We start from the raw sequence: 11,861 nt of genomic DNA, 5'->3' as shown, positions 1-11,861 counted from the left end.
CTCTTCAATCGCAGATCAGCATGTCCTTGGCACTGGACCTCTGCATCGAATCCAAATATTTGAATTTTAGAGTAATCGCTGTCGCCCAGCCCTCTGCACGGGTGGTTGTAGGAGCTCCGTGGTTTTTACACTGACATATCAGCAAAACAAAGCGGCTGAGATACGAATCTAGTGCATGGAAATGAAAAAGCTTCACTTCCCCGCTTTGCATTTATCTTTGGAAGTTAGAGGGATATGAATAATAAATAAATGAAATGAAACGCTTCCGTGGCAATTGTGGGTAACACAAACACAGGATTCGAAGGCAGCAGCTGGACAACAAAGGAACAGTGCCTCAAGTTCAAGATTAGCTCACCAAAGCTTTTTTTTTTTAATTCTCCAAAAACAGTCACGTGGAAGTGCAGTGCGCTTCCTCCTCTCCCTGCTTCTCCTGTACCAGTCTTGGAATCAAAATGATCTTTGTGTTGTCACTACCTGTCGGGACTTCAGCTGAGGCTCCTCGGTAATGCAAGCCACATATCTTTTTACTGCAAGGATCCTTTCAATATATCTTACATATTATTCATTGCAGATACTTTCACATTTGTTCACTCAGTTTTAAGGAAGGTGAGGGACATTTTAGCAGTCCTTTTCTGGGCTCATTTTACAACTGAAAAAAAAAATGTAGTAAGGGAGGGTGATTTAGAAATAAATGAGGGGTCGCACCGGGGGAAGAAAAACAGAAGCCAGTGGTTGGGGGAATGGGAAAATACCTGGTTTTGAACCTCACCCTTCTGATTCCTGACTTTGGCAGGATCTCTAAGTTCTTTGATCCTCAGTTTTCTTCCCTGTTAAATGAAAATAATTCCTTTCTCATAGTAATCTCACTACAATTAAATCAAGTAACACAGGTAGGGACTTCCAGGCACACAGTTCATTTCAGTTCCAGTCACTTAGTCGTGTGCAACTCTTTGCGACCCCGTGGACTGCAGCACACCAGGCTTCCCTGTCCATCACCAACTCCCAGAGATTGCTTAAACTCATGTCCATTGAGTCGGTGATGCCATCCAACCATCTTATCCTCTGTTGTCCCCTTCTCTTCCTGCCTTCAATCTTTCCCAGCATCAGGGTCTTTTCCAATGAGTCAGTTCTTTGCATCAGGTGGCCAAAGTATTGGAGTTTCAGCTTTAGCATCAGTCCTTCCAATGAATATTCAGGACTGATTTCCTTTAGGATTGACAGGTTGGATCTCTTTGCAGTCCAAGGGACTCTCAAGAGTCTTCTCCAACACCACAGTTCAAAAGCATCAATTCTTTGCTGCTCAGCTTTCTTTATAGTCCAACTCTTACATCCATACATGACTGCTGGAAAAACCATAGCTTTGACTAGATGGACCTTTGTTGGCAAAGTAATGTCTCTGCTTTTTAATACGCTGTGTAGGTTGGTCACAGCTTTTCTTCCAAGAAGCAAGTGTCTTTTAATTTCATGACTGCAGTCACCATCTGCAGTGATTTTGGAGCCCCCAAAATAAAGTCTCTCACAGTTTCCATTGTTTCCCCATCTATTTGCCATAAAGTGATGGAACTGGATGCCATGATCTTAGTTTTCTGAATTTGACTTTTAAACCACTTTTTCACTCTCCTCTTTCACTTTCATCAAGAGGCTCTTTAATTCTTCGATTTCTGCCATAAGGGTGGTGTCATCTGCATATCTGAGGTTATTGATATTTCTCCCGACAATCTTGGTTCCAGCTTGTGCTTCATCCAGCGTGACATTTTGCATGATGTACTCTGCATGTAAGTTAAATAAGCAGGGTGACAATATACAGCCTTGATGTACTCCTTTCCCAATTTGGAACCAGTCTGTTGTTCCATGTCCAGTTCTAACTGTTGCTTCTTGACCTGCATACAGATTTCTCAGGAGGCAGGTCAGGTGGTCTGGTATTTCCATCTCTTGGAGAATTTTCCACAGTTTGTTGTGATCCACACAATCAAAGGCTTTGGCGTAGTCAATAAAGCAGAAGAAGATGTTTTTCTGGAACGCTCTAGTTTTTTTGATGATCCAACAGATGTTGGCAATTTGTAATGCTAACACATTACAGTGAGCATATAATGAAGTTCAGGGTCCACTGAAAGTTGAATCTTCTGCCATCTTGGACTTAGTTGGTTCTAACCAGCTTTTGTCATAATGTCAATGGCTAGGTCATTCTCTTAAAGATTGTGCCCAGCCCCCTTCTCTCCTGTTTCTGTTAGCCTGGGAAGTCCAGTGCCTATAGTCTCTTGCCCTCTCTGAAGTTTTGTCCACTCCACAGGTCCCTGCCAGGAAGCGGTTCTTCCCTAGGGCTCTGGGACCCATGTCTTCCCAACACTGACAGTAAATCCTCCACCGCTATGCATGGCAGGAGAGACCTTCACAGTTCTGGTAGCTCCCTGTTTCCCAGTACTTCTGGTGTCTTTTCACAGGTGTGCTCTACACCAGCCATGCCCAGGAACTGCCTGCAGCTGTGTCTGCCATGATCTCACAGCTTAGCTTTTGCTGTCCTTTCTGTGTAGACTCTCCGCCCACCCCGTCCTCCCAAATTAAATTAGCTGATGTTCATTCTTAAGCTTAAGCTCACTCGTTGCCTAATTGAAGAAGTTTTATTCTATCTGCCTCCAGACACGCTGTGCTACCTGCACGGACACACCATGGCACCCAGCCTATTGCATTGCAGTAGCCTGAGTACAGGTCTCTTTTTCACTGCTCGTCTCAAAGCAATTTGCTTTTCACCTGTGTCATGAGCTCCTGCCTGAAACACAGCGCGTGCCCAGTGTAGATTGATGTCAACTTTCTTCTTAACTGCAGCCCGTCTCTTAGCCTTCCTCTTCCCTCTGTCCTCTCCCAACTGCCCTTGCCCTCTGCACTTGACTCCTTGGCAGCACTGTCCACATTTGAGCCATTTGCGTTATTAATGTGACTACCGGGTGACCACAGACTTGAATGAATTACATGTTCCCTCTCCCTGCCTTCTAATTACAGAACCAGGAAGGGATCTCGGTGGTCAATCAGTCCAACCTCCCATTTAGCACAGGAGCTACTCTATGGATGGTTCTTCAGTCTTTGATAAAATAACTCCTCAGGCTTTTATAGTACACAGATATAATGGCAGCATCATGAAAAACACCAGCAAGTAGGGTGTATATTACCAAGGAGACATCCTGGCATGCAGAAGCTGATTCACTCTATGGGTGAGAACAGAGCAGTCCTGAACCAATAGGGGCAGAGAAAAAAAAGGGGGGGCATTCTATTTTTTTTTCAGCAAAGCTTATTTTTCTTTCAGATTATGGACTAGGTGAGAAGGATGCTTGATTACCTTAATCTTGTGGGCTATGGCCTGTGGGCTGGTTTTGGCTGGGGTTCTACAGGTGGAACGGCTACAGCCTTCTGCTCAGTCTGCGAGGAGCCTTTGTTATCTCCGCAGCGAGTTTTGGACTCTGACAGTTTTTGAAGAAGAAAAAAAGAGGCAAGGACAGTGGCTCTTTGTGTCTCTCAAAGGCAGCACTGTTTCTTCAGGCTGGCACAGCCCACGGACAACGTGCTGCCCTTCATGCGGGATTGTTTTACTGCCCTGACGCATGGACTGCCCGGTGCCAGCCTTCATGTAGGAGAGAAAGGCTGGATGCCCCCTGCGATGCCAGGACAACTCACAGAGCAGCAAATGGAGATCACCTTCTGATGATGACTGTCAACAATCCCTCCTCATCCTCTCTTCGTGTCCCTGCGGAGCAAGTTTCAGGGTGTGCTTCCTGTTACCTGACTCACTTCAGGCTCCTGTCGCCTAGAGGTCAATGGTGGTCTTGACCTTAGAAGTGAGTTTCTAAAGAGCTCTCTCATGTTTCCTCTGTTTAGATTCATTGTCAAAAGGTGAAAGTCAGTGAACAGTTCTATCTTTGGAAATGCTTACCATTTTATTTTAAATTGAAGTATCGTTGATTTATAATATCAGTTTCAGGTGTACAACAGAGTGACTCAACATTTTTATAGATGATACTCTATTAAAAGTTGTTTTAGGGAGTACTTAATCTCTTGGTGCAATCGGAACTCTTCATTCGTTGATATATTTAACAGGCATTTTTGAAGACCAGCTCTGTGCCACCCACTGCACCGGGTGCTGAGATACCAAGAGAAAACATTCCAGTCTTCACAGAGCTTCTAGGTAAGTGACAGTTCACTAGGATAAGTAACAAAGGGGGACTGTGTACCCCAGAGCACAGAGGAGGGTTCATGGAACACGGCCAGCAGGAGTCACAGGGGCCTCCTGAAGTAGGCGGGTAACCGCATTGTCATAGTGGAAACACAGAAGTCAGCCAGGGGCTGGCGATGATGACAGGCATACAGCATTGGGAAGACAGAGGGAGCGCACAGCGCATTTAGGGAACTGAACTTAATTTAAAATGGCTGGGGTGGGCGGTGGCAGGAGACATTGATGAAAAAAGAGATTTTGAAAACAAGCCTTGGGTGTCCTTTGGATTTTAGATCTTATTCTAGAGGTAACTGGGAGCTTTTGAAAGATTTTTGTGGATGATCCTGGTCAGGGACATGGTACAGACCTTGAGTCCGGACAATAAATGATCCCACGCAGAAGGCGGCTCATTGCGAGGGGGCTATGCCTGTCCAAGGAACACTGCTGCCACAAGAGACATAAATGCAAGTTTCAGAAAGCTGGGATGTGTCCTTCGTGCCCACTAGACTGTGTGGTTTTTGAGTTCCTTTTATTCCTGGACTTCTAAAACTTGGCTTAATAAAAAGTAATACGTGCTCAACAAGTTTGTTCAATGAATGAATGAATGAATGATTCTGCCTTCTGGGAGACAAGGGACCAAGTGTCATCTTTCTTTCATGTGATTCATATCAGATTTTCTGATACTTGAAGACCACTATTCCTTTCAGTCAGTTCAGTTGCTCAGTTGTGTCTGACTCTTGGCGACCCCATGGAATGGAGCACACCAGGATTCCCTGTCTATCACCAGCTCCCAGAAATTGCTCAAACTCATGTCCATCGAGTCGGTGATCCAACCATCTCATCCTCTGTCGTCCCCTTCTCCTTCTGCCTTCAGTCTTTCTCAGCATCAGGGTCTTTTCCAATGAGTCAGTTCTTCGCATCAGGTGGCCAAAGTATTAGAGCTTTAGTTTCAGCATCAGTCCTTCCAATGAATATTCAGGACTGATTTCCTTTAGAATTGACTGGTTGGATTTCCTTGCAGTCCAAGGGACTCTCAAGAGTCTTCTCCAGCACCACAGTTCAAAAGCATCAATTCTTCAGCGCTCAGCTTTCTTTATGGTCCAACTCTCACATCCATACATGACCACTGGAAATTCCTTTAAGTCTTGCATTTTCAGGTTCCACACCCTGCACTCCTCCAACTGTCCTTCATGTGATGTGGTTCTTCCCCTACCTCCTGTGTCCTTGTTCTCATTTGTCATTGTCCCTCTGGTTAAAATGTGCTTCTGAGAAGTAAATGCAAACTCCAGGTAAACTCTGGCCTCAGGAAAGTTTCTCAGGGACTCTTCGTCTGATTGCTTTTCACCTGGTTATTTTGGCAATCACTTAACCCTGATGACTCGGATCCTGCTTGTACTAAATTAAAATCCTGAAATCTTTCCCATATGTTCTATTTTCAAATCATAACTCCTTCTACAAAGATGAAACAAATTTTAAAATATGGCCCCTATTTGGGATATATGACTTACATCGCTTAATGTAGTGTAGGGTTATACCTTTAACTTTTTGAAAACACAGCCTGTTTTCTTGGATCCACTGTTGCAGCCTACTAAGGCTATGTTAGCTACATCTTCCAGTTTGATATCATCTGTCTGCAAACACGATCGGTGACAATCGGTGTTCAATGTCCTAAATCAAACCACCAGGAGAAATGTTTCACAGGCTAGATGCCTGGGGCATACCAACTAGAAACTTCCTCAAGTCAGGATTTTCAGACTGAGGTCGTGATCCTTTAATGAAACAATGTAGTGGGTTGAAATCAGCATTTTAAAAAAAGTATAGAAAAGAACCTGTCAGAGTTATTGCATGTTGTTGTTCAGTCTCTCAGTCGTGTCCGATTCTATGTGACCCCATGGACTACCCCAGGGTAGTCAGGGTAGACAGGCTACCCTGTCCTTCACTATCTCCCAGAGTTTACTCAGACTCATGTATATTCAGTTGGTGATGCCATTCAACCATCTCATCCTCTGTCGCCCCCTTCTCCTTCTGCCCTCAATCTTTCCCAGCATCAGGGTCTTTTCTAATGAGTCAGTTATTCTCATCAGTTGGCCAAAGTACTGGAGCTTCAGCTTCAGCACCAGTCCAGTGAATATTCAGGATTGATTTCCTTTAGGATTTAATGGTTGGATCTCCTTGCAGTCCAAGGGACTTTCAAGAGTCTTCCCCAGCATCACAATTCAAAAGCACCTATTCTTCGGTACTTAGCCTTCTTTATGGTCCAGCTCTCAAACCCATACATGACTATTGGAAAAACCATAGCTTTAACTATACGGACCTTTATTGGCAAAGTAAAGTCTCTGCTTTTTAATATGCTATCTAGGTTTGTCATAGCTTTTCTTCCAAGGAGCAAGCATCTTTTAATTTTGTGTAATTTTAATTTCCATGTATGGAGTAAAGACAAGTTAGATTTTGTGAAACTGTGTCTCAGTCATACATATATACACATATAGTATATTAAGGTCTCTATAGCACAGTCACAGATGCAAATAATACTGTCCCATGAATCACATAATTAAATTGGAGGATAAATACTGTGCTATCTCTTAGTTCAGTTCAGTTCAGTCGCTCAGTTGTGTCCAACTCTTTTCGACCCCATGGATTGCAGCACGCCAGGCCTCCCTGCAGAGAAGGCAATGGCACCCCACTCCAGTACTCTTGCCTGGAAAATCCCATGGATGGAGGAGCCTGGTAGGCTGCAGTCCATGGGGTCGCTAAGAGTCGGACACGACTGAGCGACTTCACTTTCACTTTCATGCATTGGAGAAGGCAATGGCAACCCACTCCAGTATTCTTGCCTGGAGGATCCCGGGAAAGCAGGAGCCTAGTGGGCTGCCGTCTATGGGGTCGCACAGAGTCCGACACGACTGAAGCGACTTAGCAGTAGCAGGCCTCCCTGTCCATCACCAACTCCCAGAGATCACCCAAACTCACGTCCATCAAGTCGTTGATGCCATCCAGCCGTCTCATCCTCTGTCGTCCCCTTCTCCTCCTGCCCCCAATCCCTCCCAGCATCAGAGTCTTTTCCAATGAGTCAACTCTTCGCATGAGGTGGCCAAAGTATTGGAGTTTCAGCTTTAGCATCAGTCCTTCCAAAGAAATCCCAGGGCTGATCTCCTTCAGAATGGACTGGTTGGATCTCCTTGCAGTCCAAGGGACTCTCAAGAGTCTTCTCCAACACCACAGTTCAAAAGCATCAATTCTTCGGCACACAGCTTTCTTCACAATCCAACACTCACATCCATACATGACCACTGGAAAAACCATAGCCTTGACTAGATGGACCTTTGTTGGCAAAGTAATGTCACTGCTTTTGAATATGCTATCTAGGTTGGTCATAACTTTCCTTCCAAGGAGTAAGTGTGTTTTAATTTCATGGCTGCAAAAACATAGTAAATAGATTAACATAGAAATGAACTGAAAGTCCCATTGTCACTCTTGTAATTCTTGACTTTTTAAAAAAATTTTAATTTTTATTAGAGTTGGTTTGCAATGTTGTTAGTTTCTGCTGTGTAGCAATGTGAATCAGTTATACATATACATATATTCCCTCTTTTTTAGATTTCTTTCCCATTTAGGTCACTGCAGAGAACTGAGCAGAATTCCCTGTACAACAGGTTCTCATTAGTTGTCTATTTTATATGTAGTGTATATATGTCAATCCCAATCTTTCAGTTCATTCCTCTCTCCCTCCCCACCTTGGGACCCATAAATTTGTTCTCAGCATCTGTGTCTCTATTGCTACTTTGCAAATAGGTTCATCTGTACCATTTTTCTAAATTCCACATATAAGTGATAATATATGATATTTGTTTTCCTCTTTCTGACTTACTCCACTCTGTATGACAGTCTCCTAGACAGCATATTAAAAAGCAGAGACATTATTTTGCTGACAAAGATCCATCTAGTCAAAGCTATGGGTTTTCCAGTGGTCATGTATAGATGTGAGAGTTGGACTAAGGGGAAAGCTAAGCACCGAAGAATTGATGCTTTTGAAATGTGAGGTTGAAGAAGACTCTTGAGAGTCCCTTGGACTGCAAGGAGATCCAACCACTCAATCCTAAAGGAAATGAGTCCTGCATATTCATTGGAAGGACTGATGCTGAAGCTCAAATTCCAATACTTTGGCCACCTGATGCAAAGAACTGACTCATTGGAAAAGACCCTGATGCTGGGAAAGATTGAAGGTGGGAGGAGAAGGGGACTTCAGAGGATGAGATGGTTGGATAGCATCACTGACTTGATAGACATGAGTTTGAGCAAGCTCCAGGAGTTGGTGATGGACAGGAAGCCTGGTGTGCTGCAGTCCGTGGGGTCGCAAAGAGTTGGACACGACTGAACAACTGAACTGAACTGATGACAATCTCTATGTCTATCCATAATTCTTGGCTTTTTGAAATGAAAACTTGCATTGTTTGACAAAGGGACAACTACTTTCCTTTGAAAAGTGTTCTTGAAGCAGCAGTCTAGCATTTTCCAGGGTTTCTGCAATATTTCAGGCCCACTGTGGGAATACTGGGCCTCCAATCCCAGTCCGAGAGGCTTAGATCCAGTTTGTTTTGTATGCCATGGTGCTGCCTGAGATTTTATCTGGGCTCCCAGTGAGGGTGAAGGTTTCCTCTGGGTTAAAAAATTTAAAAAGTCAAACAAAGACCATGCTTCCTAATAAATTCATTAGAAGATGTCTTTGACTTGCTAACTAAGCATATGGAGAATATATGGTACTAGCAGACCAGTCTAGTTTTGCCTGAAATGCATGTTGGGACCATTTGTCACAACTACTTGTATCCTTCTGGTCTACCTACATGATACGTTTTCTAGATTCCAATGTTAATATATTGATTAGCAGTAAATGTGAAAGTTACTCTTTCGAAGACAGCAAATACCTTCCTATTCTTGGTATTCTCCTTACATGTTGGACTGTTGTTATTCTGGTTGTCGGACTCACCTTGCATGTAACAGTCCTTGTCTACAACCAGTTTTTCTTTCATCAAATATGATGTGATACAAACTTAGAGAATGAATTTGTGGTTGCCAGGGGATACGGTTGCGGGGAGGGGACAGTTAGGGAGTTTGGGATGGACATGTACACAGTGCTGTATTTATAATGGATAAGCATAGTATCCTACTTATAGCACAGAGAACTCTGCTCAATGTTATGTGGCAGCCTGGATGGGAGGGGAATTTGGAGGAGACTGGATACACGTATATGTATGGCTGAGCATCTTCACTGTTGACCTGACAGCATTGTTAATCAGCTATACCCCAATACAAAGTAAAGGAGTAAAAAAAAAAAAAAAACTACACAAAAAAGTGATGTGATAGCCACTAAAACTGTTCACAAATATTATGATCTCCTTGCTCCAGGCAAGCATATGATAGAATTGCACTTCACTATATTGAAATTAGTCATGACCATGTGACTGGCTTTGGCCAATGAAATGAAAGGGACATGTGTCACTTGTAGGTGGAGGCATTTCATTGCTGGGGCAGGTAGTGTCAAGTTTTAACCCCCTTCCCACATTGATTAGGCAAGTCTGGTGACACGGATGAGCACATCTGCCTTGCAAACCCACGTCAGACATGGAGCAGAGTGAAAAATAAGCCGTTATTGTCTTGGGCACCTGAGATTTAGGATTTATTTGTAACTGGAACAAAAACTAGCCCATTCTAATGTGTGTAAAAATACACTTACTTTCCTGTAAACTGTATCTATTCTTTGTTTTCACTTGTGTCTTCGTTTCTATAGTGATAAATCTTGATTATTCTTCTTAGAACTCCTCACTGTTTATTGAACTGTAATAATTTGCTCTTCTGATTTTCCAGTGTTTCTTCTTTCCTGTGAAAGAGTCATATTGCAAGAATCTTTCTTGAATGAGTATCAATAGTGGGGCAGTTGGAAGTTGTACTTTTTTCATTATATTTGGCAAAGAAAAAATATACTTCTTTTTAGAGGAGCTCCACCCTTCAGCTGCAACGCATTACTGTCTACCTAAATGCTCTTAACTAGCCAGAAAGCAAATGTTTCCCATTACAAATGACATTTATCAGTTAGTCTCAGGAATAGGACTCCTTCAAAATTGATCTCGCTTGGAAGTAACCATTATGACTCACTACTGGATCTCTCAGTGCTTTCAAAGTGAAAAAATGCAATGGAGGATGTGATTAACATTGACCTATTGCATCCTTCATATGTGTATATCAACCATCACATTTATTTTTCCAATAGGACATTTTTTTGGCTATCACTATTCAGATATCCTCCTGAATATACCTGGTAGCCTTTCGTGTGCATTAGTCCTTTACATTTTAAAGTTTTTCATATAACCTTCATTATTATATTTCTAGAATCTGTTATTTTATTTTGTGCTGTTGCCCATGAATTGAATTATGGGCAACATATGTTGTTGCCCATATAGTGTTTAAAAAAAATGTTTGAGCCAGTATCATTCACACTTTAAGCTTGATCGAGGGGACCTCCCTGAAAGTCCAGTGGTCAAGACTTTGTGCTTCCACTGCCAGAGGCATGGGTTCGATCCCTGGCGGGAGAGCAAAGATCCTGCATGCTTCATGGCACGGCCAAGAAATAAATATTTTAAATATGTTTGAAATATCGAATGTCCCCAACTTCCCATTGGATTATATTCTAGAAACTTACAATCTCCTTTTTGGAGCTCGGATGACACTTCCCAGAGATTATTCTGAAATTCATCACTAGTTTCCACTCTAGTCACTCAAAGTCAATTTAACCCCTAATTGACAAAGGTACACATTTATTTGGAGAAAAAGTTTGTTCCTCTAAACTTTCTGTTTTAAAAATATTTATTTATGTATCTGGCTGTACCGTGTCTTAATTGCAGCATGCTGAATCTTTAGTTGCAGAACATGAACTCTTAGTTGTGGCGTGTGGGATGTAACTTCCTGACCAGGGATCGAACCCAGACTTCCTACTTTGGAAGCACAGTGTCTTAGCCCCTGGACCACCAGGGAAGCCCCTCCCCTAAATTTTCTTATGAGAAGGGAAGAAATGTGGCAGCCCTAGAAACACGTTTTTCCTTTTTTTACAGCCATGGATAAGAAAGTCTTTGCAAATCAGGTATTTCCTTCAAAACACTTGTACTTAATTTCATACAGTAGCTTAAAAGATACAGATCTTAAAGCTCAGATCAGATCATTTGCTCAGTCGTGTCCGACTCTTTGCGACCCCATAAATCGCAGCACGCCAGGCCTCCCTGTCCATCACCAACTCCCGGAGTTCACTCAGACTCACGTCCAGCGAGTCAGTGATGCCATCCAGCCATCTCATCCTCTGTCGTCCCCTTCTCCTACTGCCCCCAGTCCCTCCCAGCATCAGAGTCTTTTCCAATGAGTCCACTCTTCGCATGAGGTGGCCAAAGTGCTGGAGTTTCAGCTTTAGCATCATTCCTTCCAAAGAAATCCCAGGGCTGATCTCCTTCAGAATGGACTGGTTGGATCTCCTTGCAGTCCAAGGGACTCTCAAGAGTCTTCTCCAACACCACAGTTCAAAAGCATCAATTCTTCAGTGCTCAGCCTTTTTCACAGTCCAACTCTCACGTCCATACATGACCACAGGAAAAACCATAGCCTTGACTAGACGAACCTT

General features: G+C 43.1%; 1 long non-coding RNA gene across 1 annotated transcript; it reads left to right on the top strand.

Moving 5' to 3' along the window:
- Positions 1-3,348: 3,348 nt before the first annotated feature.
- Positions 3,349-4,651, top strand: LOC129625442 (uncharacterized). Its single transcript, XR_008701446.1, has 3 exons — positions 3,349-3,827; positions 4,087-4,174; positions 4,495-4,651. It is a non-coding gene; the product is annotated as an uncharacterized LOC129625442 (long non-coding RNA).
- The last annotated feature ends 7,210 nt before the right edge of the window (positions 4,652-11,861 follow it).

This window comes from Bubalus kerabau, chromosome 13 (genome assembly GCF_029407905.1).
Source record: "Bubalus kerabau isolate K-KA32 ecotype Philippines breed swamp buffalo chromosome 13, PCC_UOA_SB_1v2, whole genome shotgun sequence".
In the NCBI taxonomy this organism is placed as follows: Eukaryota; Metazoa; Chordata; class Mammalia; order Artiodactyla; family Bovidae; genus Bubalus; species Bubalus kerabau.
The sequence above is the reverse complement of the archived record's forward strand: the minus strand, read 5'-3'. Positions and strand labels throughout refer to the sequence as shown.